At 41.0% G+C, this 19,544-nt stretch overlaps 1 long non-coding RNA gene across 1 annotated transcript; it reads left to right on the forward strand.

Moving 5' to 3' along the window:
* The first annotated feature begins 10,782 nt into the window (after positions 1–10,782).
* LOC117244367 lies at positions 10,783–12,895 on the forward strand. Its single transcript, XR_004497303.1, has 3 exons — positions 10,783–10,950; positions 11,054–11,191; positions 12,593–12,895. It is a non-coding gene; the product is annotated as an uncharacterized LOC117244367 (long non-coding RNA).
* Positions 12,896–19,544: the final 6,649 nt, after the last annotated feature.

The following is a 19,544-nucleotide window of genomic DNA, read 5'->3' on the forward strand; positions in this document are numbered from 1 at the left end:
TCTTGAAGATTCACAGCTTCTTGAAGAAGCTTATATCTCAGTTCTCTGGCTGCTTTATGCTTTTAACTAGTTTATCACCTTCACCTCAAAAGAATACAGCTTGTCATGAAGAAAAAAATTCCATGATTTCTTGAGGGATACATCACATTTTGCATAACAGTATTATCAAAAGTTTTGCTTGGTCCTTGTTAATGCTAACCTAAATTTTGAATTGAGCCTGATGTTTATTGATTATCCAAAGCCTAATGCTTGCCTGTTGTATGAAATTGCTCAGCATCCCTCTATATCAACACACATTTGTAAATAACAGTAATAGTTATTTTTCATAGAATTGTATAAAAAATTCTGTTTAAACAATTGTATAAGCAGGTATTTTTCATTGGTTTTCATCACATCACATTTCGTCCACTTTCTTACTTTTGTTTCTGAGGTTTTGGTTGTTTGTTTTAAAGAAATAAATGCAAAGAGTCTCTTTCCAGGATGAAAACCTGAGAGGTGAGGTCAGTCCTCCCAGGATTAAGTTCTTATATGCAGACTCACTTATGGAAGAAGTATTGACATCCATTCTTGCAAGGAGCAATGTAAGATAAACTGATATTTGCTTCCAACATAATCAGTACCATTTTTGGTTCTACACCTGCTCTTGGTGCTGTCAAAATGCTGTGAATTAAACATCTTAGAGAATAACCTGCTATAATGAAAAAATAATTAATGTTCATTAATATTAAATGCTGTTTATAACTTTAGTCAAATTCCCAATTAAAAATATGTTAGTAAATACTTTTCTGCTTTTCTCTTGCAGAATACATTCAGGTTTTAACTTTTTGTGAAATACTGTAGTACCACTAGAATGATTCTACTTTCCAATGTCACCGAGAGGCTCAGAAGTTTTGTCTTTAGCAATAGAAAAAATGAAATCTCTTCCAGGTCCTCTGAATTCCATCCATATGGACAACTTCAACAGTTGGCTTGAATTTTAAAATAAATTGTGACACTGTTCAGGGACAGACCTATTAGTGGAGTCATTTAATGTGCTTTGTTATGCATTTTATGAGCTTTTTGTGTATGCGCTACAGGACATCCAGCATTAACAGCATTGAGTTCCTGGGGGCAGTAGTAACATTCAAATAATTTTGTGCCAGTATCCTTTGTGTTCATCTGTGTGAATTCATTCATTCCTTTGTGGTGAATGGGAGGTTGGTTAGTATAAACCCTTCCACTGAGTTTTTGAGTTTTGCAATAGATTTTAATGCAGGCAGGTTCAGGCCCTATCACAAGTTGTCTCCTTCCCACTTTCCTGGCAAGGTAACACATGCTTACTCTTCTGTAAGTCATTGGCCACATGCATATGAAAAAAGAAGTCAAAATACAAAACTGTTTTAAAATAAATAAATAAATACAAACCTTATTTAATCAACCATGCTCAGCAAAAGTTTTCTGTGCTTCACTGGAAGAAGAATTGAATCACATCTAGTTCCAGTTTGGAAAAAGGACTTTTAGATAATATGGAGCCTTTACCTGGCAAATATCCAAGCTGAGCTTAATTTGAGTCACTGTCTAGCAAGTCTTGGTGTCTAAAAGTTTATCAGACATTAAGGAATATTTTGCAAATTAATCTTTCATACTTGTCACTTAATACTGCTATCTTCCTAGACCTTCCTTTGCAAACAAGAGGTTTATCTCAGTAAAAGTAATATAGTGTAATTAACTGGATGAGTTTATTAATTAGCATTATAAAGCTTTTAAATGAAATGTAATGGTGAAAGGCCTCCCAAGGCCTAGCCTTGCTGGAGATGGTTGTGTTTTCATACATCAATCTGAAGAGATAAGAGGGTTCAGAATGATTAGTGCAACTGGTGCCTCTCTATTTCATCACTTTACAATCCTGCGATTTGAGTCATCAACTTTATCTGCATTAACAGGTGGATTTAATCCTGAATTTTACCTTTTCTCACTCAGTTTTTGTAGATTTGGGAAGACAGTCCTATATGGCCCAAATCCTGAGTCTTCATCAGATTGAACATGTGTTCCAAACTCTGCATAACATTTCAGACCACCCCATATATATCTCTGGTGCTACAAAGAGCCTTCCACTCTTCCAGTAGTTGGTTTCACATTTGTGAAGTCTTTTTCCCTGGACTCTATTTGCTGTTGGACAATTTCTGACTGACTGTGAGAGGATAGTAATGCTCTGCTGGCTTGTTCCTTAATCCATTCAAACAAGTTTCTCACCCAAAGGATTACCTAGACCGAACCCCCTCAGCTACCCAGCCCTTAGGCTATTGCTGTGCCCTACCCAGCCACGGAAGAAATGTAAGGGCAAGGGCATCAAAACATCTACTATTCAAGCTTGGCCTTAGGGCTGCCCTCAATCTAACTTTTACTCTACCAGCATAGTTCCCAATTGAGTATTTTTCTCCTTGGAGTGTCCTGAGCTTCACTGAGATAATACACTACACAGAGAAGTGACATCATGAGAGCTAAGACCATTACTCCACCAGTAGTTATGAACTGGCCAGAATTTATGTGAGGAACTCAAGGGACAATGTGAAGTTTGAGCTCCTGGTGTGGTGGACTGTGTGATGTTGTTCTCTATATGTCTTGTTTGACACCTTGATTTAAATTTGATCAACAACTGTCCTGCAGGCACTTTTAATCTTCTATTGAATTGGAAAATCAGGAAAAAAGGAAGGTATCTTGGGTTATCTGCCAGCATATTCCACTTTGTTTGGAGAAAAGCTTAAACCCTCTCTTCCTGCTTTATTTGATGAGTCACATTTCTTGTTAAATATTGACAACCAATCCTAGGAATACCAGTTATTAATATCTGGTTATTTAGAATGTTATGTTTATATGTGTCAAAAAAGTGTTTTTCATATCTGTAAATGGCAGAGAAAAAGGACTGCTGAAAATGGCTCTAATGAGGAGAATGGTATCAACTGTTGCCTGGAGATCACAGTACTGGAAATTGTAGAGAATTATATGTTGGCACACCAAGGGTTCAGGCCAGCAGTAAAGGCAAGGGCATGTTTGTACCAGGCATACAGGTGTCCAGGTGTGTGTAAGATCAAGTGTAGCCCTGTGCCATCAAAGGTACCTGCACAGGTCTGCTCCATATCTGGCTGCACTCACTTATTTTCAAGGTGCTGCCCCCCTGCAAACACCATCTCTCCTGCCAGTTTTGTGTTTGGGACTTGTTACTGTCCTAACTGTAGAGAATAAGAATAAATCTCAGGCTGGTGTGGGTGAGGCTGTGTGTTGTGGAAGGATGGGGTGTGAAGCCCCCTGTGTTCCCTGGCCTGAATTGCTTTGCCTATCACTGCAGTCATCCCTTGGGCTTGCAGCTTTACTTGGTCCTGTAAGCTGTGGTTTGGCTGTTGCAGAAAGATATTGGTGGTGGTCACTGCCCCAACCTCAGCAGAGACTGTTTCTGTAAGCAGCTGCCTACTTCTCCCCAGAGGATATTGCCTATGCAGCGAGAGCAGCTGGCATCCAGAAGAAGGCATGGACACAGGTTTTCTTCTAATAAGACTATGTAAAATCTTAATTCATAATGCTTTCTAGGAGGTGGGTTTAATATGTTCTTTTCCTCTTGATATGCTTTCATTTTGTTCCTACTTTATGGCTGTGGAGAAAATACTGTTTTGCCTGACTCATGAGTGCAATAGTACTATGGAAAGAGGTTTAAAGTTCTAATAATATTGGAAATCTAGCCATGAACTCAGTTCTGCAAAAAAGAAATCCAAACAATTATTCATGGGGTGTGATCTAAACTTGACCACTATTAGTATTTTAAACTGGTGTTTCAGGAATAAAGCAGTTAGTGAAATTCAAATGCCCTGTGTCTTCAGGCATCTTTATTCAAGCAACCCCCGTGAGCAGGCCTTTTTCTGTGGCTGTATCTCTGTTCGAGGCTTGCATTCCCACAGGGGATGGATCTATGCAGTGCACCATAAGAAATAATTTCATGCACCAGTGCAGTCTCTTGAAACTAATTTAACGTCCTATTTTGTTGCAGCCCTTCTTTGTGGTAACAGGCACAGCTTACAGTCCCTCTCACATGCTGGCCATCTTCTTCCTTCTTTTTGTGTTTTTGTTTTAGTGCTTAGCACTTAACTGTTTATGTTAGCAGTGCTGCTAATAAATGAGGTCTAGTATAAATAGGTAATCATTATCTTTTTCCAGGTGGCTAATGGGGGCTCCTATTAGTATCAGCATGGACTATCCAGGAGTGTTTGTTTACACACATGAAGTTGTCCTCTGGGGTGCTCTAAAAAGAATGTAGAATGACAATTTAGAGTGTCTAACCAAAGCCTGTTTTATATAGGTTAGTCTTCAAATAATGCAAAGTAATTCAAAGGGTCAGTATTTCTGGTGTACACCTAGTATATTTGTATTCTGTGAATTAACTAAGAATATCACCACAAGCTCTACATCTGTGTATCAAAATTTAATCTTAATTGTTACGCCTGTATTAATTAAGTTGTTGCTAGCAATGTTTTTTGGTCCAATTCTTTCCCCCACCTTATCTCAAATATTTTTATCTTGTCTCTTTTTGAGGTCTCACATAGGGATTTTCAGAATCCTTTGGAGTGGGAGTCTGCTGACTTCTCTTCAAATGTGTGCTGCTAATCACTTTGGGATGGATTAAAAGGAATGCTTAAGTGAGACTTCAGCAGTAGGTACTTGACTCCAAAACTGAATTACTAAAAAGCCTTCAGCTAATGCTAATCTTGGAGGCACTGGGGGGGCCTGGGTGTGAGACCAAGCACCATTTTCCCATGCATGGAGCAGGGGTCTTCACCAAGGAGCTGTATCTCAACACTTGTTTTCAAGAAGCAGCTTTTCTAAAGGGAGTATTCATGACCTGGGCTCTCTGCAGTAAAAGAAAATGGATTCTCCTGCCTTTGGAAAAATCATGGCATCAAGTTGTACATCAGAGTTAAAATAAGATTCTCAGAGGCCTGGTGTGGTGGCTGCCATGAGAAATGAGGCCACTTAACAAGCATTAGAACATCTTCTTGGGGACCCCTCCCACCAACCTGTGAATGTAACTGAAATGTGGGATGCTGCTGAGGTGTCCCTGAGGCAGGCACAGCTTGCTGTGCTCAGTGGTGGCCAGCCTGGGTGTCCAGCTGTGCCCTTTGGGTTGCTGGGTTCCCAAGCTCGATTTGGGCCTATGAATGCTGACTGGGCCACCCTAAACCTACAGTCTTTCCTACAGAGAAAAATTTACCATATGTTTTCATCTGAGGTGATGTATAATGCTGAAGATTGATAGAAGCTTGTGGATGGAGGTTTTTTTGCTCAAAACATTCAAAATGCAACCAAACCTTCTTCATTTTGGCCGAGATCAATACTGTGAGTGTAAGGTTACTTACATGAGCTGGAAAATGGGCTGAGAAGAAAAATACCAGGTTGTTAATCTGTGTGTTACAGTGTTTTTAAGTCTTTGTGGTGAGCTCTCATCTTTAGTTAGTTCCTTTTATAAAACTTCTGTTCAGTTGTGGGAGATGACATAGAATATCACTGGAAAAGAGATAACAATTCAGAATCTGTTAGTGGATTTCATAGTTAGTGTAGTACTAGGGTCATAGCACTTCCCCAAAAGGAAAAAATGCCCAAGAACAAAATAAAATGCATGAAGAATACTTAATAAATCCTGTATTATTCACATATGGCTCAGATGTAAACATAAGCCTTACATTTTAGTATAAGGAAAATACCAGGATGTAACTTGGATAAGGATTTGGAGAAGTGCTGTCTTTGTTTCATCTTTAAGTCTAATGAGAAACTCTTTCTTACTTGAAGGAGTGGCCAGTTCACTATTTTTCTCCATCACTAGAGGGCTCAGATCACTTTCAGAATGTTGTGCATCTGATCCAACTTTGGTATTTAAACAGTCCTTCCTCTCAGTGTAACTCGGGTACAGAGGGAGAGGCATTTCAGTTCTTCACGTGCTGAAGTGTTGCTACACTTCTGAATTGCCTTTCTTTTGCTATTAGGAAGTCCTAGACAAGAGTCTGAGAACATGGCTGTGTTCTGCCCTGTGGCATTTTTGTGTTCATACTTTTTTGAATTTGCTATGATCTCTTTAAATCTCTTGCATTTTGAAGGGGTGTTTTGAGGTGTCTTCGAAAATATATTTTAAAGCTAGCAGATGTGTAAGCATATCAGAACATTTAAATCTCTGGACAGCACAAAGTTTATACAGTTCAGTCAAGATTACGAAGCATTTCTTTGGTGAGAGGGTAATCAAAAACTGAAAAAGGCTTCCTAGAGAGGTAGTTGATTCTCCAAGCCTTTCAGTGTTTAAGAGGCATCTGGACCATACTTTAACTTTTGGTCAGCCCAGATGATCACCATAGGTCTCTTCCATCTGCAACAGTCTGTTCTAATCTAAAATGTGAGATGCTACCCTGGTACAGGACAGAATGAGCCATTAGTGATGAGACAGGTTTTCACAGGTCCACCAGAGTGTTGTGTTGAGAGACTTTACTCAGAAAGGCGACATTTCCCCTTCACCTGTAGCATCTGATGGCGGCTTCTGAGAGGTTAAGTGAGCTGCCGAATGACCAAGGGGAAGAGGAAAATAAAAGTGGACTGAATCTAGCTCAGCTTCCATGAAGACAACTAAAAATATCTTACTCCTTACGTGGGAACAGGAATGAGCTCTCAATATAGTTATAGGTAGTCTCAGATATAGTTCAGGTCCTTTCTCTTGGAGTCCTAGTGCTAGAAAAAGAAAGGGAAAATTGACACAAATTCCTTTGACAGCTTCTTTATATGAATTCTTAGACTGTGGCTATGATACTAAGGAAGTAATGAATGGAGCATGGGAGTCTGTGTGATTGCTCCAGTCTTTATTCAGACTCTTAAACCGTGACTTTCAGAGTCTGCACGCAAGCCTGACTTGTGGGAGTTTCTACTGAATGTGTAGGCTTACATAGCCTACCCTCTAGCAAAACAAATTCCTAAAAAAGTCTAAAATCTTGATGGTTGCATCACTTTCAAACCTCTCATGTTCGTAGGCATTGAATCTAAAAGAAATGGAATGAATCAGTGATTGTTATAAATATCTTTAGTGCTTCATATAATGTGAGTAACAATTAAATGTGTCATAAATGATACCTAGGTATTCTGTTGTGTGGCTGAATTAAATTAGTAGTTTTGTATTTGTCTCATATAAGTTCCTGGCTTATTTCACATCTGGAGTATTGTTGAACCCAAGTCAAAATTACTTTTATTTTTCATAATAATCCTATTGGTCAGAAAGCATGAAGTATTTTGGGGATATCTTGGAGGAAAATTAAGATGTGCTGTTAACCAAAAAGACCAAAATGCAATCAGTGCTCTGTTATGTCAGTGGTGAAGCTGGTCTAAAATTGCAAGTGAGGAAATGTTTCCAAGCTTGGAGTGATTGGCAGTCGTAGCACTAGCAAATGAAAAGAAAATTCAACTAATAATTTATTTATCATTGGCATTGCTTTGTTGTGAGCTTTCAAGTAGCTAAAGTGAAGCCTCTCTGAGCTCATATTTAGCTACAGGAGGTGCCAGTGTGGCAAAGGCTGGTACTGACACTGTGTCATCCCCATAGTACACAGTACATTCCCAGGTAAAATTGCAAAAACTGTCTGCCCGTGGATCAGAGTTTGAAGGTGCCTATTTTGCAGTCCTGTACTCATGTCACATTCTGTCTCTTGGAGAAATTGTGATGGCCACTTCATTTTGTTGTACAAAAGACACAGATAGGTGTTATTTTTATTCTATACACTGGATTCTGGAAGGCCCTTTGAAGAACAACTTCCCAGTAATAGCTAGCCAGTACCTTGCCATGAATTAATTTGGAGTTACCTAATTTTTTGAGATTATTACCTTACAGTTCCAGACTTTTTTAATTGTTCTTGCTGCTTTCTAGAACATATAGAGATGCAGTTTCAGTTATCCATTTTCTCTGATAACATCAGGAAATTGATTAAAAGGGTTTTCCATCACTGTAGATCTTCACAAGACCCATTTCATCTGGGTTTTGATATAGGAGTGTTTAACAAAAGTGTATTTTTCTAAGTCTAATAAAGAGAACTTCCTTTACTTTGCAGAGTCAGAGAAGCTGTGTCTTAAATTATTTTTCTATCATTCCATGATTAGGGATGTGTTGGCAATGATTTTTTGGCTCCTTTGATTTTTGTCCTGTCCCCCAGAGTGGACAGCTTCTGCTCCAGGTGAGGATGAGACACTCATTGTAGGAGCCTTCATAGCCTGAGCAGTTTTTAACTCTGTCATGATGCTTTTTGTTTTGCTTTTGATCTTTCAGTTAAGCCACTGAAACACATCTTAAGACTTGTTTTCTGCACAAATTAAGATGATGGGTTTTTCTGAAGTTGTACTTTTATTAAAGTGACTGTCAAGTAGGAAAGATTTTGTTCAATGATTTTATATTATGATGCACAGGAAATTGTACATTGAGACACTGGATAATTTTGTCTCCTGCTAAGGCTGGAACCGAAATGTTGAGAATAGTCCTGCCTTGCAACCTCCTACTAGCTCTTATTCCCTCCCACTAGCAGACCTCAAGATTTTCTGGAAATTTGCTGTCACTCAGGTGCTGATTCACACTACTGCTTATTCCATCAGCAATTTTTTCTTGGTATTTTTGTAATTCTTGTAAAATTACTACCACACTATTTATCCATAGTTAAGAGCCTTGGTTTTTATTTCTGAATATAATCACCCCGTGCTTGAATAAATTATGCCAGTGTTCAGACAAGAGCCAAAGCTGGCCAAACACTTCTGAATGCAGATAAATTTATTTTATTGACCCAAAGGGTGGAGGGATGGATCTCTGACTCAGATCCCCTCTCTGCTGACAAACTGTGAGCTTGCAGCTGGGAAAGTGCTATGAGAGAGAAAAATTTAGGCCAAAGTAATCATGTCTGTGGAGCCTAGCCAGAATTTGTGAGGATTATCTACCTAAGACAATGTCAAAGCTTTACCTCAAAAAGTGAGAGGAGAAGAAGAACTGCTAAAAGATGAAACTTCAAGAGTATCAGCATGATCATGTATGATGCAAGTATTGGACATAGCAGTGAGAGCAGAGTGGTGTTTCTGTGACCTGATTAAGACTGTCATTCATCTTGATTAGAACAAGTTCAGAAAAATGCCAGTGAGGGATAGAAATAGGCAAGAAGTGTACTAGGAAATGAAGTGGGAGACCCAATTATAGTTGAAGGTTAGGTGCTTTAAAATGGGAATGACTGAATCATGCTAGTGTTCTAAGAGGAGAGACTAGAAAATGCCAAAAACAGCTGAAAGGAACTTCAAGGAAAGAGCAAACAAGGGATAGAAAATAGAAGTTGCTATGAGTTTAGTAAGCACCATGAGCACCTCTCTGAAGAGGTCCTGGAAGACTGACTGAGGAGAAGGGGCAAGCTCAGAGGTAAGATGGCATGTATATGGTTTGACATGGAGGGAAAGATAGGAGATTCTTTGTGAAGAAATAGCACCACAGGTAACTTACCTGAACGGCTGACATGTATACATCTCTTGTACTCCTCCACCACACCCCTCAGTCTTTCCCAAAATCTGCACTCTTTTGTAACACTTTCTGCGTTATATTATGTTCCTATAAAATTACTTTTAATGATGTAAGGGATTGTCTCTATAGTTTTCCTTCTCTTGGTCCAAAATGATGAAAAAACAAAGCCTCGCTTTTTCTGTCATTTGATCAAGAAGAGAGAGAGGACATATCTTGTGCTGGTGATATTTTTGTACTCAGTGGACTTTGTCCTTTCTAATGATGCATCAGAGTGTCATGCCCCAGTCTGCTCTGATGAGACATATGCAAACAAGTGCCAGGAACAGGGCACGATGTCATAGAACATCACAAGAATGAGTATTATACATTTTTAAAATTTTATATTTGATAGTGTTCTTACATTAAAAGTATGGGAGTTATTTTGGGTTTCATTAAGACAGTGTTTCTCATACCTGTGTCTGCCACCTTGTCCCTGCCTGGAGCATCCTTTGCCAAGCTCCTGCTCCAGCCTCTGCCTGCTGCTGACAGCAGATAGTAGCAGTAAGTTCCTGCTTCTGTTTCCACCTTCAACCACTAAATAAGTTTTCTGTTTTCTACTAGAATGAATGAACAGCAGATTTGATCCAGTTTGGGTTTGAGTTGCTTACTCTGTTGTACCATAAACCATCTGTAGGTTCTCAGTGTATGCTCACAGAATGCAGTCTGTCATTTTGTAGGCATTTAGATGTTACTTTCCCTCAGATGAAAAGTACTTAGTAGCTATGCGGACTCTCCTTCTTAGCTGCAGTATAGGCTAATTATAGCCTTACCTCAGCTGAGAGTGCTTAAGCCAATGGCTGAAGGGCACTACATTTAAAATCATGGTGTGAATAGGCTCTTACTGTCTTCTCCCGCCCTTGAAAGTGACTGAAAAATGTCTAGGAAAGTAGCATTTTGATAAAAAGCTTGGGTATTTAGGTTGATGTATTTTTTTTCATAAAGGAATAATCTATTAGGAAAAAAGACAGTTCTGGGTTCAGAAACTCTGCTCAGAAGAGTTGTAGTTTGTACCTGCCTAATGCCTTCATTCTCCCCTAGCTTGGGTTCTCTGTGGTGCTTGGTTCTTTGCTGTGCACCACAAGTTACCCAGTGAGCTGGAGGTGTATCCAGAAACATCTGTCAGTAGCGAGTGAGAGGCTCTGAGAGGCATTTTTGAAATTTCCAATTTTATCTCTCATGTTGATGTATTTCAGGTCTCATCCCAAATATGGACCAATGCTTCTAGTTCCTGCTCTAAGCAGGATGAAATAACACCATGGACATCTTCTGTTCAGGTAGAATTGGAGTATTGGTGACAAACAGTCTTGGCAGGTAGTTTAACCTCCTCCCAAACACAAGTGCAAAGATGCCTCCAATTCTTTTCTGACATAAGAGAAGTGAGTTTGTCTAATGAACCACTTATACAACTTTCTGTAGCACTTTTATTTTCCTTAAACAGCTAACATCCAAATTTATTTATTTATTTATTTATTTATTTAGTCTGTGAGGTCCAGTGAATCTTGGAGCTGTGTGTGTGGGTGCTTCCCTGAAGGAGTTTCCAGTGAAATAGATACAGCTGAGCTGACTGCAGCACTTCTTTCTAGAGCAGAGCTGTCAAGAGGATGAATGAATACTATGGTAAGGATGCAGTTTATATTTAGTTTAAGGAAGAAAACAGCCCTCTGTTTGTGATCAATCTAGAATTAAAAGTGTCAGTCACAGAGTCATGGTGGGGAACAGGCTTCTAAAGCAAATTCCAGAGCACTTCTGTTAAAATGAGAGCCTTATGAACCTAAGATGTATCTGCTTGCTCTGAGCTGTACTGTGTAAACCTGAGCCTGTGTGCTAGGCTTGAAAAGGAATTAATTTCCATGAAAAAAAGGATATCTGTATCCATGTCTAATAAAGACCTCTTTTTCCAAGAATCTTCAGAGCTGCAAAACTCTCAGGTCAAACCATGCTTGATCCTAACTGTGCTCAAAAATGATGTTCAGGCTAGTAGAGGTAGCAAAACTACCTTGCATATGGGCATTCATTAGTACCAAGTTTCTGCATAGTGCAATTTATCTAAACTGAATGTCCATTCTGGGAGGGTTGTGTGTTCTCTTATTTCATTTCAGCTGAATATTGATTATGATTATGTATACTGATTATGAATATGTAATTATTATCATGAAAGTCTAATCCCCTGAAACTATTGGTCACTTGGTGTATGTTCATTTGTCTACAAATGCTACTCATTTTCCATTTATATTTTATCATTTAATTGCTTTACTCAGTTCACCCTCACCCTTTTTTTGATCTCCTGTTAATTGTTATTTGGAATGAGAATTAGCCCTTAAGCAAACAGTGCCCCAAATCTATCTTGCTTCTTTATGTGTAGCAATGACCTTGTGTTGAACAGAAAAAGAAAAAAAAACAGCTATCTCTCCAGATTTATAATAGAAAATTTTCTTAATTATATTTGAAAACTGCAGTTGAAAAAGAATCTTAACATTTATTCATATTCTAAATCAACAGATTCTATATTTGAAGGACCTGAGGTTCTATAAAGCCCTGATCTTCTGAAAGTCTAGTGGAAACCTTTATTTAAAAATAAAATAAACTCCAGATCTCATTTTCCGAAAGAGATCTAGGTGTCTATTATGCCTCCAGTCTTTGAAGGGAACCAAGTTTGTAAGCATCACTTTTCAAACTGAAAGTTGGCACCCAAGGCAATGATATATCTGGAAAATTTTACTCCAAAATCATGTGACAAAACCCCAGTCTCTGCCCTGGAGCTGTTTGAACTGGCCTATAGAACAGCAACAGGAATAAAGGAAAGTTATCAGGGAGCTGTCTGTGATACACTTTGGAAATCAGGTAGCTCTGCAATGTCCCCCTGGCCTGGGTAGTTGTTTTGCTCCCAGAGATGTGGATGTGAGGGTGAGGTGGTATCAGGGCTGTCCAGAGTCCTTTGAAGAAGGCCAGCACAGGCATGTGGGGACTGGGTTTGCAGGTTGCACTGTCTGGTAACTCTCTGCACCATTATGCCAACAGGTGCTGCTTGGTGCCCACTTCAGAGAGGCAATCCTGTTCCTCCTAGTCAGTAGCATGACGTTTTCTTCTCTGAACTGAACTGGATTTGTAAGCCCTTAATGTTAAAATTTTTGTCTAAAATTAATAAGCATCCACCCCCTTAAAAATCTCATTAAAATTTGTTTTTGGCAGGTTGCCTCCCAGAGTCTTGACAGCACTTTGGGTGCTGATGATCTGATCAGAGTGTCTTCTCATTCCCTCCTCCTTCCCCATCTGTTTGTATCCACCTCTTGTGTTACAGAAATAAACCGTTTGGGGTGAGAACTGGTTTTTCTCTTTTTGCTTGGTGCAGTGCTTTCTGGTGCACAACTTCTCTGCAGTATGATTTAGCCTCTGCTGGTTGCTGCTGCACCATCTCCTCAGCCAAGCCAGTTCCTTGAGCTGCAGGCTGCCTGCTGCACCACACAGCCATGCAAGTGATGGCCATGCTTACCTGTCTGCAACCTGCCTCTCAGACCATCTACTCATAGCAATGACTCTGGCAACTTGCTTGAAGTCTGAGGCTGAAGCAGAGGGAGTATTGAGGTGAAAGAAGGTATGGAAGCTCAGAACCTGTGGATCTTGTTGGGAAAAATGAGGTCTGGTCCCACCTCTTCAGTATAATCTGCACTGCTGCCAAATCATGAAGTGGGGAGTGATGGCAAGCTTGTGCACAGTAAATATGAAAATATAGTTGTATTTTAAAAAATTCCAAGATACTTCCTAAAATGCTGCTGTCTACTGATTTACCATGATCTGATATGATAAAAGGAACAAAGGAAGGAAACTGGAGGTTCAAACAGCCAACACCAGGAAATGCTGTACTTATATGACTTTGAATATGTTAAAGATTCATGAAACAAAGCTTTAGGTGTTGCAGCCATCAATTAAAAATGCTTATGTTAAACAAACAAGAAGTAATAGAGACAAATGCAAGTGAGATAAAATACAAATCAGTGGTTCTTCAGTAGCCCTTTATTAAGCTGCAAAGCTTGTTTGTCTGTAAGCAACTTTACAGCAGTCAGCATAGTCATGTCTATACAGTTGACTTCTGGAAATTAGAGAGATGGGTGTTGTTTAGGAATATCAAAGAACTATTATAGTCATTATATAGCTTTGGTGAACAAATCATTAATCGTCTTGAAAACAACCGGGGGCAGATAACATAATGAAGTACTCCTAGGATGTGTTTCTGTTTTATCAGCCAGCAGTTATAAGTAAAAGGCAAAATTGGTGCTTCTATCTAGTTTTGTTTAAAACAGTAGGAATGAAGAAAGAATTATCAGGATGTGAAATGCATTAACTCATGGTAAAAAAATTCCTTTCATCTTGAGTTTGGCTGCTGACTGTTAATAACTGAGATTAATGCTACAGGAAACAAAGCAGAAATGTTAAATATAATGACATTTAAAGAAGAGCAATGACCAGTTTATTAAATGAAATTGGTTTGAACTCTGTGAGGTTTGCAAATGGAGTTTCAGACATATTTTAAGATACTTTTGACTCATCTAAATCATCACAGAACTAAATTACAACATATCCTGTAAATGAAATCTGGTCTCTGTATTATCTTCTCTAACAGATTAACATACTCCTAATTTTTTAAAAGGACCCGATTGTAAAATTCTGTATCCACAAAATTTGCTACATTAACAACTTTCCTGTGTGAATACACTGAAATAGATGCTGCTTTAGCAGCGCACGTTCCATTAGGAATGAAATTGAGCTGTGTGTTTCTTTAGCTTTCTATTCTGTCCCATCTCTGTTTCCAGATTTAAGTGCAGCTCTCTGAAAATGCTCAGTGCTGCTGCTCCCTGGGTAGTACAGAGCCAGGCTGAGAGCAGGGAGACAGTTCAGCCTCTGGTTTGGTCGGTGGTATGTCATTAGTATGGACCACTCTTCACTCCAGTGAATTACATCCCTTACAAGTTCTGGAAAAATTATCTTTATGAATTCTAAAGCTCATTACCTTAAGAAAACTGGCCAAAATTGTTGGTGCAGCAACTTTGGCAAAGACAGACACAAGTCCCCTCTTAGTGGGGGGGATAGAAGGAATTTCACCTTGGAGAGCCTGCTTGTCAAAGGTGTTGATTAGCGGTTATGGATGATGATTTCTGTAGTTCAGGGTGCTCCAATAGTTGAATGTATCCTAAGTTATGGATGCTAAATCTGAACCACAGTGCCTGTACAGATTACAGGCCGCACAGCTCCTCAGGCTTGCCTGAGAAAGTAGTCTGGGAAAAACATGAGAAGGAATTAAAACAATCCTCAGGGACACAAAACAGACTTGCAGGTGTTGTTTTCTATTCCTTGTTTTCCTTGCAGGAGAAAGTCAGGGGAGTGGTGAGCCCCACTGACCAATGATGGTAATGTAGCAGTTTACTAACCAATAAGAGTTTCCTTTCTGTACTTTCCACATATCTGTCTATAAAACAGGCCTGGAGCAATAAACTAGGATATCCTCTTGTTCTGACTCTCTTGAGAGTCTGTGTCGTTCTTTCCCGCCGTTCCCAATTAGAACGACACTAAGTTATAAGTTTCTGTGGAACCTTAAGGAGGGAAGGGTCCATCTGTGTAGAGGAGGTGACTGTAGAAGGACCTTTGGTCTAAGACGATGCTTTGCCATGGTGAAGTGGGAAAGGATCTTACGGGCACAGTGTCCTTTACCACAGGCCTACTCCTGCTGCCTTCCTCTCCTTGCTTGAATTGGATTTACTCCACTAATTCCTTCTTCATTAGCATTACCAGTTTCTGTCACCAGCCCAAATGTGCATGTCAATCTCTCTGATGTGCACCTCTTTCTTCTAATGAATTACTCCAAGGCTAGATAATCCTTGTGATCATCTTGCCTGTCCTTCTATATAGCAAAATATACAGGTTTCCTGAAATGATTCAGTGATAAGAGGGAGGCATTTCTCTATAATATTCATTTAATTGGGTGTAATAAATAGTCTTTTAGCCCATCGATATTTCAGAAGAAAGCACACTCTAACCTCCAATTAAGTAGGAGCAATAAACATATTTTGGATTAGAAAGTTAAAACTAATAGATTCAAATAGGCTTTTGAAGTTGATTAGTAGAAGTAATTAATTTCTCTGGCAATTTCTAGTCCTTAGATACAAGTCTTAGAGGGACACTTGGCCTTTTTTCCTGCCTAATGCATGTGTGGCTGTCTTTAAGACATAAGCAGGATGTCTTTAGTGTAAAGCTCCTGTATGGCTGTAAGCATATCTAACAGCAGTGTAGAACTGTGCATAGTACCACCACAAACAGCTTGGGCCACCATGTTGTCTTGGTTTGAAAGACAGGTGTCTGCCAAGGAAGGCAGGAACTTTCCTTGGAATGGAGATTGTGCTATCACACAGCACCTACAGGATGGCCAGGGTATCAGACCCAGCCAGCATGGGTTTAGGAGGGGTAGGTCATGTTTGACCATAAAAAGTCTTTTATGACCAGATGACCCACCTGGTAGATGCAGGAAAGGCTGTGGATGTTGTCTACCTGGACATCAGCCTGGACAGGCCTTTGACACTCTCTCCCACAGCACACTCTTGGAAATCTGGCAGCCCATGGCTTGGACAGGAGCACTCTTTGCTGGGCTAAGAACTGGCTGGATGGCCGGAGTGTGGTGGTGAATGGTGCTGCATCCAGCTGGTGGCCAGTGACCAGTGGTGTCCCTCAGGGGTCTGTGCTGTTCAATATCTTCACTGATTATATGGACAAGGAGATTGAGTCCACCATCACTAAATTTGCTGATGACACCAAGCTGGGAGCATGTGTCAATCTGCTGGAGGGTAGGAGGGCTCTGCAAAGGGATCTGGACAGGCTGGATAGATGAGCCAAGTCAAATAACACAAAGTTCAACACATCCAAGTGCCAAGTCCTGCACTTTGGCTACAACAACCCCCTGCAGTGCTACAGGCTGGGGACAGAGTGGCTGAACAGTCCCCAGGCAGAAAGGGACCTGGGGGCACTGGTGACATCCATCTGAACGTGAGCCAGCCCTGTGCCCTGGTGCCAAGAAGACCAACGGCATCTTGGCCTGGATCAGGAATAGTGTGGCCAGCAGGAGCAGGGAGAACATTCTTCCCCTGTACTCGGCACAGGTGAGGTCACACCTTGAGTGCTGTGTCCAGTTCTGGCCCCTCAGTTTGTGAAGGATGTTGAGACACTTGAGCGCGTCCAGAGGAGGCAATGATGCTGGTGAGGGGCTGGGAACACAAACCCTGTGAGGAGCGGCTGAGGGAGCTGGGGTTGTTTAGTGTGGAGAAAAGGAGACTTGGAGGTGACTTTATCGCTCTTTACAACTCCCTGAAAGGTGGTTGTAGCCAGGTGGGGGTCCATCTCTTTCACCAGGCAGCAACTGACAGAATGAGAGGACACAGTGTTAAGCTGCACCAGGAGAAGTTGAGGTTAGATGTCAGAAAAAAAATCTTCACTGAAAGAGTCATTGGGCAATGGAATCATCTTCCCAGGAAGGTGGTGGAGTCACCATCCCTGGATGTGTTTTAAAAAAGACTGGATGTGGCTCTCAGTGCCATGGTTTAGTTGATGAGGATGTGTTAGGTAAGGTCATAGGTTGGACTTGATTTCAAAGGTCTTTTCCAAGCTAGTTCATTCTGTGATTCTGTGACCCACTTCCCTCTGAATTATTATAACTTTGAAATTACGGGGCTTTCAGGCACAGTTACGGGACAGGAGCAGCAGTTCTTTCCCAGTGTGTAGATGTAAAGCAAGGCAAGGCAGCAGCGGGCGCGGCAGCCCCGAGGAGCAGAAGCCAAAGCCAGCCCCAGCCGCTCTGGGCTGCGGCACCTTCCCCTTGGCTGCAGTTCCGCTCCCGGCCGCCAGGGGCGCTGCTGGCTCCCGGCCGGGCAGGCGCTGCCAGGATTCCCCCGCGCCTGCAGGGGGCGCTGTGGCGCGGCCGCGGCTCCCTCAGGCGGTGATGGCGGCCGGGCAGAAGGGATGGGAAAGCTGCTTCCTCTACAAACTCACAGCGCACAGTTGGTCGCAGTGCCCATCTGGATGGTGGAAGGAGCTGTAACAGGGATCTCAGAAGCAGCACGCTTCTGAGCAGGAATGAGCAAAATCCTGGAGTGGTAGAGGAGATGTATCAGAAACGCCACAGCTGTAGTTGGAACCACAGGGCATCTGGGCAGGCAAGGGGTGTGGAGCTGCAGTGTAGCAAAAAACCCAGAGCAGGGGTAAAGAAACTGCAGGGACCTGGCTAGTGGCAGCTGGACTCCTGAACACAGCATGGAGAAGCTCCTGGGGAGGGGGAAAGGGCTCAGGATCCCAGGTGCCCTGAGGCACAGGAAGAGATGGTGAAAGTCCCTTTCTCAGTGATGTAGGGTGTCAATGAGGTCCCAGTTCAGTGGCTGCTCTCACGAGCAAAGGCTCACCTATGGCAGAAGAAGCAGGACTGGACTGGGCTCCAGCAGTGGCAGCGAATTCCCCCCGCCCCAGTAAGCAGCAATTCCACCAAGAGAGCCAGGAACTGTGCACAGCCCCTTCCCCCAGCCCAAATCTCAGGATACCTCTGCTCTTTTCAGGAATGCCCTTCAGCTAGGACAGTAAAGCCAGCTGCTCTCCTGCCCTTTCTCTGTGCTTGCTACTTTTGTATCTCTTCAGTACTGGTCGTTATTGTTTCTTAGCAACAAAAAATGGGAGCAAATTCCCTGAGAGAAAGAAACAAAAGGATACCTGTTAGCTGTGTTCATACTGTTTGCAGTGTGAAATGAGGCTTGCCCTTGTAGTACCTTGTTGAGAATGACTTGGATCAAACAGTATGAAAGCTGTTCCCTCTTAAGGTTAGTGTGAAACTTTGCTCCTGTAAGAGATGAGAAGCAGAAGATGTTCCAATGTGAGGAGGGCCGAGGACTATAAGTGCAAAATGGAATGTGGCCCTTGAACATACTCATTTGGGAGCAGCTTTCGTCATGATGTTGTAATTATTCCTCTAAGAGGAAAATATTCACTAGCATTTAACAGCAGCTGAAAAAAGAGCAACAGAGAGGATCAAAAAGAAATTACATAAAGGCTGATAGCAAATGGGGGCAGTAGCTGGGGTAAGTACAATTGACCTTACATCTGAAGAATGTGGATTATGGTTTCTCTGGAGCAGGCGATATCTGCACTATTTTGTTTAATATCTATCCTTTTTCCATGGTGATAACAAATCTCTCACTCTGATAGAAATTATAATTAGCCACAACAAATTCTTGTGTGAAGAAATTATTTCAGCCTAATACAGAGTGGCAAAAGAGTTTACATGTCTCTTCAGAGGCCCTGTGATCTGCTCCATGGAACCAGAGATTTAACCATATTTAGGGACTTGGTGGGACTGTATGCCCTTTGTTCAAGACCCTTTTTTTAATTAAGAAACTAGAATTGCTTTCTGGTGTGTGTTGGCTTATGTCTAACAATATTGCTTACAGCATGTGGGTCTGCTTGTTGACCTTATCTACATAACTATGAGTTGAGAGGAGGAATGAACAGTGCTGGAGGCTGCTGATGGCTTTTCATGGAATCAGACTTTCTGTAAACTTGCTGTTGGAATGGCTCATGAATTTGGCTCCAATTAAAATCAAGTCCAGCTACATAATGAGTAATTGCTTGCTTTATTTTATAAAACTGGCACTCAGTAAAGTTATGTAACTCATTCTTCACAAGAAAAACCCAAGTGATGTAGAAAGCACAACATAGCATTGGGTCGGAAGTGCAATATCTCTGTAGCACATGGTAGATGAACTGAATTTCCTGTTTCTGATGTGTAAGAAGATATGGTCAATGGTGTGCTTTCTTTTTCCTGTACTCTAAAGCCACTGGTCAAATACAGAAGTCACTGTAGTGTTGGGATTTCTTTTGTTCTTTTTGTTTGGATCCTTATTTTATGGTATGCAAGAATCTGATGTTTCACATGACATAGATGGGTCTT

The sequence above is a fragment of the Parus major genome, chromosome 4A (genome assembly GCF_001522545.3).
Source record: "Parus major isolate Abel chromosome 4A, Parus_major1.1, whole genome shotgun sequence".
NCBI classification, from domain to species: Eukaryota; Metazoa; Chordata; class Aves; order Passeriformes; family Paridae; genus Parus; species Parus major.